General features: G+C 36.1%; 1 protein-coding gene and 1 long non-coding RNA gene across 2 annotated transcripts in view; one reads left to right on the top strand and one right to left on the bottom strand.

The window, feature by feature from the left end:
* The window catches only part of ART3 (ADP-ribosyltransferase 3), a 59,607-nt gene that overhangs the window by 4,996 nt on the left and 38,393 nt on the right, over positions 1-16,218 (top strand). The window lies entirely within an intron of this gene.
* LOC116420143 lies at positions 1,060-12,199 on the bottom strand. The gene is made up of 2 exons (XR_004230414.1): positions 11,762-12,199; positions 1,060-1,312 (listed from the first exon to the last, which is right to left on the bottom strand). It is a non-coding gene; the product is annotated as an uncharacterized LOC116420143 (long non-coding RNA).

The raw sequence follows: 16,218 nt of genomic DNA, 5'->3' as shown, positions 1-16,218 counted from the left end.
TTGATATTCAATGAAATAGAGGATTTTCAAGCATTCTTGATGAAAAGACCAGAACTGAATAAAAAATTTGGCTTTCAAATATAAGACTCAAGAAAAGCATAAAAAGATAAACAGGAAAGAAAAAATGTTATTTAAAAGTTTAACTGTTTACATTCCCACATGGGAAGATGCAACTTGTAATTCATAAGAATTGTATCTTTATCAAGGCATTTAGAAGGAGTATACAGGGGTATACCCTAGAGGGTAGGGGTAAAAATTGACTTTGATGTGATGACATAAAAAAAAAGATGGGGGGAAAAGATTGTATTAAAAGAAGAGGAAAGGGGATACCAAATGGGGACTTATTTTTATTAATAATAGGTAATAAGTTAGATCACATGAAAAGGCACAAAAGATCTATTACAGTAAAGGAAAAGAAAGGAAGGAGATGAGTATTGTTTAATGCTTAATTCAGATTTGGGTCAGAGAGGGAATAACATACACAGTTTGATATAGAATTTTGTCTCACCTTATAGGGAAGTAGGAAGGGAAAGGGAAAGGAAATTGGGAAGGTTGATAGAAGGGAGGGCAGAAGTAGAAGGGGAAAAGGGTAAGAAAAGGGGGAAGATGATAAAAGAGGGCAGATTGATGAAGACAGTGAACAGAAACAAAACCCTGGTGAAGAGGGACAGGGTGAAAAGGGGGGAAATATAAATGGAATAAAAAAGATGGAGAGAAATGCGCAGTGGGTGATCATAATTGTGAATGGAATGAAGTCTCTCATAAAATGTAAACAGCAGAGTAGATTACAAAACAGAATCCTACAATATATTGTTTATAAAAAACACATTTGAAGCAGAGAGATAGACACAGAATAAAGATAAAGGATTGAAGCTGAAGTAAAAAAAGCAGGGGTAGTAACCCTGATCTCAGATAAAGCAAAAGCAGAACTAGATCTAATTAAAAGAAAGAAGGAAGGAAACTACAGTTTGCTAAAAGGTACCATAAACAATGAAGTAATATCAATTCTAAACATATCACCAAGTGGTGTAGCATCCAAATTTTTTTTTCCTTTCTCAATATTATTCTGTTCTCCAAATACTTGTTTTTCAGTCATGTCTGATTCTTCATGATCCCATGGGCCATACTGTTCAAGGAGTTTTCTTGGCAGACACTGGAGTGGTTTACCATTCCCTTCTCTGGCAGATTAATGCAAACAGATGTTAAGTGGCATGCCCAGGGTCACACAGCTAAAAAAAAAATGTCTTTGAACTCGGGTCTAACCCTTCCAGCTTAGTGCTCTATTTTCTGATCCATCTTCTTGCCAGATGTGCTGTTAAAAAAAAAAAAGAAAGGTATGATTTCAGAGAAACCTGAGAAAACTGTTATGAATTGAGACATTATGAAATGAACAGAGAACCAGGACAATATATACAAAGTCGATATTGTCAAACAGTTTGAAAAAAAAGTCAAACAGTTTTAAAAAGAACTCAGTTTAATAACCAACCACAATTCTGCTGGATTAATGATGAAACACACTACTCACCTTACGATAGAAGAGGTGGAAGATTCAGAGTACAAAAGACCTTTTTTTGGACTTAGTCAATATGGAAATTGGCTTTATTTGACTAAACATTTTATAAAGGGGGTTTTGTTCTTTCTTTCTCAACAGAGAAGACTGAAAATGTGGTAGGGAGTGAAGGATTTGGGCTGATTCAAAAATTTTTTTAAAAATAAATCTACAGATTGAACTCATTTAAAAAAAAAACAAGCTTTACATAATGGAGATTTGTAATTTCATAGATATATAACTCTCCTTTTCTGTTCTACCATGCATATGGAAATTCCCAATTTTTTTGGTGTTTGCTAAATTCAGAATAAAATAAAACATTTTTAAAAGAATTAAACTGAAGCAAATAAAATTGGCTTTGTGCAAATTGCATTTGATGCATACGATGGACCTCAGGTGCATATTTCATATAAACTGAGTGATATGTGAGTGAATCCCATAAAGAGTCAAGGCTGAAGATAGTTATACATTTAGAATACATTTACATATAAGTGGTAAAGTCTCAGAAATGGTTGAAATTGTCAAAGAAGAGAATTAGAGACAGTAATAGAGCTATTGAAGAGGTGATCAGCATCAGAGAAATGGAATAGTGGTCAACAACAGCAAAAGCTATAGAGAAACCAAAGAAGGTGACAGCTGAAAAACAGCCATTGGATTTGGTGATGATTGTTGTTTATCCTTCACTTTTGAAGAAGACCAAAACATCTTGAATCTTGACTTGTGGATGAACTGAATTTAGGTGAGGCAGTGTTGCACAAAGTTGTCTTCTGGAGTCATCAAAGTCTGGCAGTAAGAAAAAAGCCGAGATGACTGACAGTGGCCTGGAATCCATTGGATGATTTTGACATCTTTGCTGTCTGGCCAAGCTCTAAGCAGCCTTTTATAACTGTGGGATCCATCCATCCTGCAGCAGAGGGCAGTCTCCACATGCTCAGTGTGGATACCTCCCTAACTCACTGGCAGATCTGAGGCTTGTCGGGCCCCTCGCCTGGTTTAACCTGTCGGCCTTTACTGTGTTAGGAGTCACGAGTGAGAGTTAAGGGGCAGGTAGACACCAGAGGCAGATTAGCGGCTTTAAAAAGAGTTGGTAGTTCTCACACCAGAAGGATTGGTCCTCCCTGAACACCTGTACAGGTTTAGTGATTAGCAATTTACATGAGACACGAGTGTCAGTAGGGGGGAGGTAAAAACAAGATCACAACATTTTGAAGGGTAATTTTGGTGATTCTAGACTAGGGCTAGATAAACTGGGCATTCTGTCTAGCTGTCTACCAAGAAGTGAGGGCCTATTCACTGCTTTGTCCTCTTTCAGTTCCCTTTCCTTCCACTGGAAACTCCCTGGGGACACTTGATAATGCTTGTAGACTCTTATGATCTCATGAGTGTAAGGAAACCGAGGCTTTGGGTCAAAATGATTGTTTAAAGAAATTTAGCAGGAAAAGGGAGAATGGGATTTTAGGATTACAGAGTTGAAAGGAACTACAGAGGCCATTGAGTTGAATCTCTACCCTACCAAAAATCTATATCCCCAACAAATGGTCATATAGCCTTCTCTTTAAAAAACTTCAGTGAAACAGAACTCACTCAAAGAATTCCAATAAATAACAATGAAAAGTAGTTGGTGGATAATTTTCAATTATACAGCACTCCACACCCTACAGAATACCCTACTTAAAACAGCCCTGTAAAAATAAACATTGGAAATATTATTCCTGATTTCTTATTAAAGAAAATAAAATCCAGAGAGGGCAAATGAATTGTCATGGTCACAGTTAATAAATGTTGAAGCCAGAATTTGAATCAGATTCCTTGATAATGCTTCCTTTCTGTTTTTCCTCTTTGGATAGGGAGATACTGAAGCTGCATTAGAGATGCTGACTCCTGGAATAAGTTTTTGGAGATATGGGAATAATATGATCAAAGGCTCAAGTATTGGGGATTAACCTTTACAGTTATGTGTCCAGAGAAAAGGAGAAAGTGGAAGAGAAAGTGGACTCAGCAGTTTTGAGAAATGCAGGGGGGAAGTTGGGGGAACTTCTTGGAAAGGCCTCAGCATACATTAGTTCTGTTCAGATCCAGTGCTGAGAAGAGGATGGAGTCTGAAACCTTAGCTATGAAGAAGGAAATAGGAATCCTTAAAGGCAGAGTATTGAACAATTCAGCATCATAAATTTCTACTGGGCAAAATGAGCTTTTTAAATGAGAGTAATATTCCATTTATATAGCACTTCAACTTTTGCAAAGTACTTAGATTCTTATTTCATGGCTATGCAATGTTATTGCTCCATTTTTTTCAGATGAGAAAATAGGTTCAAAAAGATTAAGTGATTTACCCAGAATCATACAACTAATTAAGTATCTGAGGTAGGATTCAAATACAGATCTGACTCCAGGCATTCTATCCACCATATTACATAGCCAAACATAGAAATATTGTAACATATTTCAAAGGAACCCTCTTATTCTGATATATTTTAACAAAATGTTACATTTTTCTGGAAACGTTTAACATCGTCTACTTTGAGCCAAAGGAATGGATTTGAGGAGAGCTTTCCAAACACTCTTTTCAGTCTTTCCAAGGCATGCTATTCAGTTCTCTCTTCATTTATTCATCTAGATTAGCAAGTATCAAAACTAATAGTTAGCATTAGTACAAATAAATGTATAGATTTAAACATCCAATTTGCTTTTGGTGTCATTGTACTAATGACCTTTTGAGGCCTATTTTTAAAATAATTTATTTAGTATTTTATTTATCTCCAATTACATGTAGAAACAGTTTTCACCATTCGTTTTTAAAATTTTGAATTCCAAATTCTCTCTCATTGAGAAGGCAAGCAATTTGATATATATGTGTAGGCATGCAAAACATAGTTTTATATTAGTTGTGTTGTTTAAAAAAAACAAACAGACAAAAGTTCTTTCCCTTCCCCTTCAACTTGTCTTGGACCATTGTATTGCTGAGACTAGCTAAGTCACTCAGAATTGATCATCGCAAACTTCTCGTTACTGTGTTCAACATTCTCCTTATTCTTTTCATTTCATTTTTGCATCAATTTGCCATTCTCCAATGGATGGAAAAAATCTAATTCTTTGTCAACCGAAAAGAGTTGCTATGAATATTTTTGTTTTTTTCCTTTGTGTTTTTAAAGTCTCTTTTGGGATACAGATTTAGAGGAATTGCTTGGTCAAAGAGTATGCATGACTTTATAAGCCTTTGAGTATAGTTCCAACTTGTTCTAAAATGGTTGAATCAGTTCACAACTTTGAGGTCTAGTTTATCATCATAGTTTGAAAAAGTTCAAAAAAAGGAACTGGAACAAGGATTAACAGCAGAGGACTAAAGAGATGATAAAATTCTTAACAAAATACATTTATGATAATAATTTAAAAGTAATATAGTTACTAGACAGGTCGTTAAGAAGCTTCCTCATCTGTGAAAAGGATTTTCCCTTTTAACTTTAGTTCCCCTTTTTTACTGAGCTAACATTTTCCCTTTGCAGATGAATACAAGAAGAGTTTAAAATAAAAAGTTTAGAAACAATTTGCTGGTACTTTTCCTTCAAATCAGAATGAACTCTGTCTTAAAATAGTAGTTGTAGAAGTGAGCTTATCCCAGCTACATTTCCAACAATAAGAAAATAGTTATGAATGAAACACAAGCTACCAGCACTGGCCCTGACCAAGGGTAAAATTTTCTCATTCTTGGTGTTTTATAGGACTGAGAGCCAAAAGAAAACTTTAATATAGGAGGGGAATTTGATAATGTTCCACAATGGCCCCACAAGAGTTGCTGTGAGGTTGAGTTTCTGAACCCCTTGTGAAATAGCATTGCCAGGCTACTGCCCAGAACTGGGGAGGTGAGCAGAAGTGAGGAAAGCCATACTGAAACATGGACTTTATATTCACTTGCTTTGATTAGCTGAGTTCCTCCCATGGCCAACATATTGTCATTCCTTCCAGATCTCTCCATCCCCATGATACTAAACCCTTGATTGCCAGTCCTTTACTACCTTATTTTTACATATCCCACATATCCCAACTTTATTCCCATAATGTCCCTTGTAAGACATGTCTGCCTCTTCTGTGATTTTTCTCTACAACTCTTAATCAGGAGATCATTGCTGTTGGCCCAGAAGAGGGTAGGGCACTCTCACCCAATATAGGGCCCAAAGATCTGGCTTCATGTCCAGACAGGGCTCAGTTATGGGGTAAATCTGACTTCTTAGGACAAAGTCAAGCCTATTTTGCTAGTATGTGCTTCTTTGTACCAATCCTGCCTTCTGGGGAAAAATCGCTTAAATGGCTCATGAATAGGGCCCCCCAGAAATGGGATAGAAAAGTACTTAATATATAAAGTAGATCTTCACAGATGGCTGTTTATTTCCTTCACACAAAAGAAATATTTAAAACATAAAAGATTTAATTACACAATAACAGATTTAAAATATGACACCCTAACTTGTATCTCCAGTTACATTTTCCTAGGATGTTGATACTTGAAATATTAAAAGATGGAGCTCTTAATGGATCTGTTGAATCAGCATTCCTTTACCTCAGCTCTGTACTTCCTGAAAAACTCTTTCAAAATCCATGCCTTTTGGAAAGTTACGACAGCACCTGGGCTCATCCTCTCAAGGGTCATATTCTTTGAGAAGGGTGTTTATTTCAGAAAACGGGGAACTCCTATGAAGAGCTTCATTTTAGGAATCCAGAAACTCCCAAACTCTCAAATTCACAAGGTTGCCTCAAAGGTTAGAAATGTCCAGAAGGATCACTGTTTAGTAACTTATACTCAGAGAAAGAAATTCAAGACAGAAAAAGCAGTCATGCAGTGACTTGAAATCCTCCTTCAGGATGAGATATACAACCCCAGGCTCCATAACTGACATGTAAGAATAGACCATAAATGTTGGGGATGGGGAGGAGAGAAGAGACTCTCCTCATCATGAGTGATACCAGACAGACAAGACTGAGGAAGGGATGCTGTGGTTGGGAATACCTGCTGTTTTTAGTAAAATCAATTAGGTTTGAGTACCAAGACTGGCTTGGTCCAGTAAGTACTCAGTTGAAATTAGTTAACATGAATTTATAGTATACCCCCTCAACATTTGCCTGATTTCTTCTGGCTCCATGCAGCAGCAAATAAATAGGAGCAAAGAAATAAGATGGAGAGACTAATCGAGGATGGGAGTTTAATAAGGAATGAATGGCCTTGATAGCAAAGTGAGCAAGAGATTAGAGAACTCTGCTCGTGTAGCTGGTTGAACTGATTCATTATACAAGTCAGTATTGGAAAGAATAAAGAGTATGGACAAAACAGGGTCAATGGCCGAAAAAGTGACTTAAGGTTAGAGAGATTGGGAGTGGTAGTGAGAATGAACAACAGGAAGTTCAGGAGAGGTAAGGGATCCAGACAGATGGAATTATAAAGATGACTGGGTGAGCAATTTTTGAGTTATTTATTCAGAGTTATGGAAATGAAACACTTGTGGATGGCAAAATAAAAGGTGCAACCGTCCCTGTGTGTAGCAGAGAAGGAGATGACTGAATAAAGGAAAAAAGCATTTATGAAGCCTTTAGTGTGTGCTATGCACTGAGGAAATAAGACAGTCCCCTACTCTCTGGCTCTGCCACCCTGTTGGTGAGACCCTTCCTTGGAGCTGAGCTGCTTTTACCATGCTTGATGGCAGGATTTTTGAGGACCTGTGGAACCTCAGCTTCAAGGCAGTGGGGTTTTGCTGATTCCTTGAGCCAATTTGGCTCAGCTCATTTGACCAGCAACCAGATTGTCTAGTCTAGTGAACAAAATATAAAGTCATCTATCAAAAACACCTGAGATTGGACCAAGTTTACTTACCACTGAGTAGGATTTGTTCAGACAGAATGAGATTCTGAAGGAATGAGATTTAATTTTTGTTTTTCTAGACTCCCATGTCTCAGGTCATGTTAGTTGTCCCTCTCTAGTTCAGTTATATCTTTTTTGTGTGGGGATCAGAGGTGCATCCATAACTGTCATAGTTTTATATAAGTCTGAAATTAATCAGGAGCTTGGGAGCTGCTCTCCCAGCCTCATTGGCAGTAGCATAGCTTGTCCCAAAGAGTGGCTGAAACTAAGGCTCCTGAGGCCCCGGATGAGTTGGGAGGGAGATCTCTCATGCTATGGTTCATGAGCCATGATTCTTCTTGGAGACCTAGCCTGTAGGTATAAGTGGAGATTGAAAAAATTGCTTCAGAAAGTACACTGCATTTTTGGCAGTTTCTTAATGTTGCTTCTTTTGGCTTCAGGAACATTTCAAACAGTGAGATACAATGGAAAGAGCATTGGACTTGTAGGCAAAGAACCTGGGTTTGAATCCTTGTTCACTTGTTATTTTACCTGTGCAACCTCTGGAAAATCAGGCCCTTAGAGCTACAGTTTCCTCATTTAAAAAGTGAAAGTATTGGACTAGATGACTTCTAATGACTCAACTCCTAATCTCTGAGTCTGTATCTAAGTAAAGACGTTGAAGTATTAAATGTCTATTGGCTAGGGCTTTTCTTTAAGGGGATTTATCTCTTGCTAAGGAGGAGAAAACAATGACTTTAGGATCCCTTCTTACTCTGTGATTCTGTGAAATGCCAGAAGGGGACATTGATTCAGCTAACATTTTTAAAGTATCTGTGTTTAACACACTGTGCTAGGTGTAATACAAAGGCATAACCAGTGCATTTACATGATCAGACAAGTTCAGGAAGAACTATAATACTGGTTAGTATAGAAAGACATATGAGAAGTATAAAACAAATGCTTTGAGATTAGAGGAATAAAAGATTCCATACTGCTAGCTAAAACAGAGGTTTTTTTAACCTTTTCTTTTTTTAAAAAAATGTCCTAGATTCCTTTGGTTGTCTGGTGAAGCCTCTAGACCACTTCTCAGAATCGCTTTTAAAAATGCATAAAACAAAATACATAGGATTGCAAAGGAAAATAGTTATGTTAAAATGTATATATCAAGTTATATATTTTTTAAAATCAGTGTTCGTACTCCAGGTTAAGAACATTGGGGGTAGAGAAATCAGATAAGGTTTTACATAGAAAGTGGTGTTTAAGTTGGGCAGTGAAGAAGACTGGGAGTCAAGAAACAGAATGTTAAAAAGTGCATTTCAAATATAGGAAACACTGTGTGACTCTGGATTTGCATTTGGAGCGATGTAACATGAAACTGAAGAATCCTGAGTGTTCCCATTTTTACTGGAATTAGATATGAATGAGGGTGATGTGAAAAAAGCAAATGGGGCTGTGATGGAGGAAGAGGACATCAAGAATAGAGTCTGGGAAAGGATAGGCCCACATCTCTGATAACAGGGGTCCCACTGTGGACTCTGTAAATGACAGCAAAATGTGCCTCATTGAAACCTTTGGTGATGGCTGAATTGGGTCCTTTAGGGCAGAGGCTGCTGCAGAGGTTGTTATTAGAGCATCTGGGCACAAGAAAGGATTCCTAGAATGAAAGGACTGATAAAGTTTCCAGAGGGCCCTTATTTGTTTCACTAAACAAAGTAAGCCTCCATTGTATGTAGAGCATGGGTTGATACTGCGGAAGACATAACATTTACATCCTGGGGTTTAGAGCTAGAATGGAAGTTATTGGATCCTCTTTTTTTACTTTACTTTGAACCTAAATATTAAAATGAAAAACCCTAGCATTTCCATATATAAAATAAATCACAGGAGGATTACATATGAAATAATAAATCCATGTTTCACATTGCACATGTACATATTACATATGTGTAGAGAACCTCAGATAGTGCAGGAATTCTGGATAAGGCATAAGACCCTTCAGCTCAAAGGGAACCTGCTGACAATGTCTGATTTGACTCTCCATCTTTCACCCTTTCTGAGAAGTCAGGGAGGGCATAACCACCTGTGTTTTACTTGTAGCAAGGGATACTTACAGTAAAGAGAGGCATTTACATGTCAATAGCAGAGTGCTTATAGTTAGCACTTGGGCAGTGTGCTGTGGTGATGTAATGCTACTATAGTTAGTACTTGCTCAGTATGATGTGATGATGTAATGGTTCTCTAGTTGGCACATGCTCAGTGTGTTGTAGTGATGTAATTATACTAAGGTATTTAGGAGCTGAGAGGACTTGAAATAAACGGACTCCATCTTTAACCAATCACATGGCTCTCCTGCTTTCATCACTCCTCCACTAAGACCAAGGACTCGGGCTGGTCCTGAGATCCTATAGAGAGCTAGTCCAGACAGTGTATTTTGGCACTCCAGCCAAAGGGGTAAGCATAGTACATTTTGGCGCCCAAGATGAGGCTCTAGAAAGCACACTATCCATATGTATATGTATATGTGTAAACATACATACATATACTATTTATATTTTAAATACCTTGTGTGTATAGTCTCTATGTATATACATTCATACAATGCTCTATTTCAACATGTACCTTTTAAAACTACTTGTCTGTGCATTCTTTTGAACTTCCATCTTTATAAAATGTTGCAAATCTTAAAATGTTTCAGTGCACATGAAAATAATGGAATTTATTGTTCTATAAGAAATGATGAACAAGCTAACTTTAGAAAGGCCTGGAAAGATTTACACAAACTGATGATAAGTGAAACAAGCAGAACCAGGGATACATTATCTACAGCAACAGCAAGAATGTGAGATGATAATATGAAAGACTTGGTTCTTTTCAGCAGTTCAGTGATCCAAGGCAATCCCAATAAACTTTAGATAGAAATCTGCATCCATAAAGAGAGCTATGGTGTTCATTTTTTTTTCTCTTATGGTTTTTCCCTTTTGTTCTGATTTTTCTCTCCCAACATGATTCATAAAGAAATGTGTATTTAAAAAGCTAACACATGTATAACCAGGAAAAAAACAATTAAAAATATTTCAATGCCCTCTTTTGTCATCATCATCATCATCATTCAACTTCTTAACATCTCAGCTCACCTCTTCCTCCCAACCCTGCTCTCAGGTTACCTTCATCACATCTCTGTCAGAAAATGGGTAACATGTTTAATCATAGGTCCACTGGAAATATGATTGATCTTTGCTGTGAGCAGAGTTCTTGAATCTTTCATAATTATTTTTCTCCAGGTTTCACTCACTTCTCTGTGTCAATCCATACTTCCCATTATTCTCTGGAATTTCTTTCATCATTTTTTAAAGATCTGGTGATGTTCCATTGTACTTATGTACCACAGTTGTTTCAGCCATTCTACAGCTGGGTAAATTGGTTAGTCTTGCTTGGTTTCTACTTGGATCCTTCATTGACCTTTATCTTCTGAGCCTTTGAGACTCTCTTGGTGGCATTTCAAATTAAAATGTTAGGAAGCTTGGAGCTCCTGGGCTTAAGATCTCCTACTATTATTAGTACCATACCTACACTGTTTGCTTTTTTCCTGCTGCCTTTCATAGTAGGCAGTGTGGATATCTGAAGCTTTCTTGAGGCAGCCCTTTACTTTTGCAGTCATAGGATACAGAACCTGCCAGCCTACATGTATCTCTGTTCAGTTGCTACTCTTTCTTGAAGACTTCCAATTTGTTTAACTGTATTAACTTGGCTTTTCTAGTGCCTCTTCTTTCCAATTGTACCTGACTTTTGGTTTGTGTAATTCTGGGATGGAAGAATTTACTGTTATGTCTCATTAAATTTCTTGACTATTTGGTCTGGTGGTATTTTCAGGTATTTTTCATTCCTTTGATTTAAACTGTTATTTTTTATTCTGAACTAAAAGAGAATTTCTAACCAAAAGGTTGCTTTGGGCAGATCCAATATATTCAATATATCATTATCCAATATATTCAATATATCATTATATTCAATATATTCAATATATCATTATCATGTAAAACAAAAAACAAAAAGAAAGAGAGCTATTGAGAAAATATAAATGGTTATACAAAAAAAGGGAAAGTATACTTGTTGAAGAAAAATGTATATTATTAGTTATGAGACTTATAAGAGAACTCATATAAGTATAATACATTTCACTAACTCAACAAGAACTGTCAGGTCAGATAAGGAGACCTTTCTTAGAACTCTAGAATTCTCCAAATTTAGCCACTAAGTCTTTTTGTACTAATAAAAGGAGAAAAGGGGACACTAAAAAACAAGAGCTGCTGTAAATGGTCTTGCAGTTCACTGGGCTTATTTACAACAAAATGATTGATAAAAACAAGATAGAGTTAGCATACCTTGAAGTAGGGCTCTTCCTAAAGAGATGAGTACTGATGTGGTACTTTCAAACATGTCAGGGAAGTTTATGATGCAATAAAAGGAATCTTGGTAAAGAATATTAAGATAAGGACAGCGTGGAGGTTTCCTGGAAGCTGCCAACTTCAGAATACTTGCTAAAGCCAATCTTTGGGAGGGGAATTTTGTCTATTTCTATAACTCCAAATCCAGGGTTTTTTCTATTATGACATGGTTCCTGCCTTCATGGAGTTCATTATTGTAGGAGAATGTGTTGTTATATATAGCTAGATTATGAGACAAATTATGAGAGGAGGTATAGAGTGCTTTATGAAGTCCACAGAGAAAACACAAGAATAAAAAAGGGACTAGTTTAACCAAAGCAGAGGAGTTCATGTACAAAAATAGTGAGAGAGGAAGAGAATTTGGAACTCAATTTTTAAAAAATGTTAAATGAAAAGAACATTCTTTTAAATGCACAACAGAGGAGAGAAGAAAGTTCAAAAGCACAGACAAGATTTCAAGAAAGTCAAGCTGTCATCAACCACGTGAAAAAATGCCCTAAATTAGAGGTGTTGAATATGCACAATTCTTGAGTACAGCCAAATCAAAATTAAAATGTTAATAGCAAATATTTAATAAAATAAATTTAAAATATGATAAAACATAGATAACACCATATTTTAAAACTAAGACAGAAAGGATCCTTGTATACAGATTAGTAGTCCAGTTTCTGTTTGATTTTGACACCAATGTTCTGTATCACTAATAAGGAAGAAGTGAAAACATCAAAAAATCAGAACTATTCCTTCATATCCATCAGATTGGCAAAGATAACCAAAAAAAAAAAAAAAAGAGAGAGAGAGAGAGAGAGACAAATGTCAAAGAGACTGCAAGAAGATAGGAATATTACTAAACTCTGGAACTCTAAAATGGTCTAGTCATTCTGGAAATTGGAACTGGAAATTGGTCACAAGGTCATTAAACCATGCAGTCATACCACAAATAGGTCTTACCTCAAAATTGTCAAGAAAGAGAAAAAGGATATCTATGTGCCAAAAAATGTTTATGGCAGCACTTATTGTATTAGTCAGCAACTGGAAATTTAAGGAACTATCCATCCCTTGGGGAATAGCTAAAGGAAATCATGGTTTATTGATGTAATGGAATACAATTGTGCCAAAAGAATGACAAAATGAACAGTTTTAAAAACACATGGAAAAACTACTATGAAATGATACAGAATAAAGCAAGTAGAAATAGAATAACATATACAATGACAACAACATTATAGAGAAAACAACTTTACAAAGCTTTGAAACTCTGATCAAACAATGATAGATCATGATTTCACTAAATTAATGATAAAATATTTTACCCACCTTTTGCTAGAAAGCTGATAGACATAAAATGCAGAATGAGCCATACATTTTTAGATATGTCCAATGCAAGAACTTGTTTTGTTGTGCAATGCATACTCATTATAGGAAATCCCTTTTTCTTTTTTAATTGCTTACTTGGATGAGAGAAGAAATGAATAAATAAATAAATGAACTAATAAAAAAGTCTATCTAAGAAAATTAACTCCATTTAAAATTATATGCCTAGAGCAATGGATTCCAAACTTTTTGATGGTACACACCTATCAGTAAAAACTTTTCACACCGTAGTTTCATTCAAGACAACTTTGGGATCATCCTACCATATTAGGAGAATTCTGGTTTGATTCAATTGCAGTCATTTCCTTGAGACAGCAGGTCACATCACTAATTAAAGCTTGCAGAATTTAGCTGAACCCTCAAACTCTAATCTCAATTATTATTTGACTAGAGATACCAGTATTTCTGGCTCAGCTGTATTATTTCTGTTTACTTAAGATGATCATGTCAAATAACTAGATATAGTTAATGTCATATATATAGTTAAAGCTATAGTTAAAAGTTATAGTTAATGTATGTTTAATTGATAGACTGCAAATTCCAGCTCTATCCTAGTGTTTACCTACATCAATTTGTAATGTTACTGGATCCAGAGCTTCCAATTCCGCTATCTCTTCTTTGAAATATAAATCTTTACCTTCCATTTCTACCCTCTGTAAAATTCCATTGTGTTTGTTTCAATGTAACTAAGACCAACATAAGTCTACTGAATCTGCTGCTCAGGGTCCACAGTTTTATACTATGAGCATATAATAAATCAGTTGGCTACAGTATCTTCCAAGGAATCCTTGAATAATTTTTGACCGTACTTTAAAGCCTTTCTTGATCCCGCCAGCTGCTAGTGCCTTCTTCCCAAAATTACCTTATTTTGTATATCTCTATATGCATACATGTTATGTCATCTTGATATATTTTATGTTTTAATCTTTTGAATTTGTTTTCATATTTCTTTTAATCTCATGGAATTGTTAGCTTCTGTTTGGACTGTTGTAATTTTCATAGTGTTCTCTGAGTAAGGTTTTATGTTTATTGGTCTAATCTATTAATTTTCATTTTAAGTCTATACTTTTCTTTTAATCCTTTCTCTGGAGTTTTTTATTTCAATTATAATACCATTTTTTTTCAATTCTTGTTTAATTTCTCCAAGGAATGAACGCTAATTGACCTTGTAGCTAAGTTATGTCTTTTTTTTTTTTTTGAAACTTTGCTTGTTTACAATATAGAATAATAGTTCTGAAAGTGTAGGAACTCCTAGAGGTCTCTGAAACTACCCTTTCTAGGAATCCATGAGGTTAAAACTGTTTTAATAACAATACTAAGTTATTTTAATTTTTAGTATGGCAAATACAGTTATTAACCATATAAACAAAGCTCTTTGTGATGTCCTGAATAACTATTTAGAATGTAAACAATTCCTAAACCAAAACATTCAACAATTAAGGGTTCTTGAAACCAAAAAATTTAAGAAATACTAATTATCTTCTTCAAGGATTGTGTGTTAGACATCCTTGGATTCATAATAGCTTTTATTTGTGGATTTTCTTTCTTTTTTTTCTTTACTCATTCCTCTAGTCTTACTTCCTGATATGGCACTTTGTGTTAGGCTAGAGCCTTTACAGTTTTGTAAGCCACGTTGGAGCTTTGTTTGTTCTGATGTATATTATATGTATACGATGTATATGATGCCATTGCTTTCTCTAGGAGGTGAATACTATGTTCAAGGATGTAAGGGATGGTTCAGATCACATAAAGGCTTTATTTATAGCACAGTATAATCCTTGTCAGCGATTTGGAAGACTCTCTCATTTTGGAATAACAGAACCATAAGCTTGCATCTAGTCTGCACCTCCTGCTGAAGTGATTCAGCTACAGTCTTTAGCCCTAGCCTGTACTTGGGCTCTGACCCCATTGCTGCATGAGAACAATATGGATGTAAGTTGACCCCATTCTTCCTCTTTTCTCTGTCCCTAGCCATCAACCTCAGCCCAGTCCCCATGCAGGAAAGGTGTGCCTTCCTAGCTGGATCATCGCTGGTTCTCTGGAGAACTTTGGCTGGCTACAAAAATGACCAACAGTAGTTTATCCTTAGATTTTCTAATCCCTACTCATGCTGCTACTCTTTTTTGGTCTGATAAGAGAGAGTTAGGCTTTCTTAGTCCTTTTTACTCTCCATCTTTAATAATCTTCCTATCATATCTTTCTCACTAAGCCCTCCTCCCTCCATACTACATTTAGAAGTACCTGACTGACTGTCATCCCTCTATCTGTAGATAGTTACAGCAAATCAGGGGCTTGTTCAAAAGTCACCTGACTGTGTTCATCTAGATGAGAAGAGTTAAGTTCCAGTGTGGCCTGGCCAAGCCTGTTTCCTCTCTTGGTATATTTGTGTCTGTTTGCTGGACTCTTCGTGGAATTTCTGGTTCCTCTCCATGGGGCTATGTCCTAGGGTCTCTCTTCCCATGTGAGTATGTTTTTCCCCAAGGCCATAAGGTGGGATTCTGTTATAGATGAGCGATGTGAACTGGTGTAACAGAAAGAGTAGTAGATCTGGAATCAGCATCTCTTGAGTTGGAGTCTGAGTTCTATCATTGACCTGAAGTGTGACCTTGAATAAATATTTTTACCTCAGCTTTATTTTCTTTCTCTGTAAAATTGTGATGATAATAATTGCACTGTTTAACTTGCAAGATTGTAATAAGTAAAGCACTCTGTTTAGGTCATGGAGAAATCTCAGATTCACAATTTTTAGGACACAAGCCCATAAAAAATCTTTATTGGTACATTTCACGCTAAGACAAGGAGAAATCAGTTTATAAAGTTACAAATATTTCTTTGGTGGTATATAGAATCACAAAGTGAGAGTGGTCATGCAGTGTGTTTACCGCTGTCCTTAAAAATGAGTTGGGGCAGCTTATTGTGTTCTGTAAGATGGAAGAAAGCTTTGCTATTTTGCACATTGGTCTTGGGGGATAGAGCAGAGCAACTTTCTTCTTTGTGGCCAGCCTTGCATACCACAAGTA

The sequence above is a fragment of the Sarcophilus harrisii genome, chromosome 6 (assembly GCF_902635505.1).
Source record: "Sarcophilus harrisii chromosome 6, mSarHar1.11, whole genome shotgun sequence".
Taxonomy (NCBI): Eukaryota; Metazoa; Chordata; class Mammalia; order Dasyuromorphia; family Dasyuridae; genus Sarcophilus; species Sarcophilus harrisii.
This window is presented reverse-complemented; position numbering and strand designations above follow the sequence as displayed.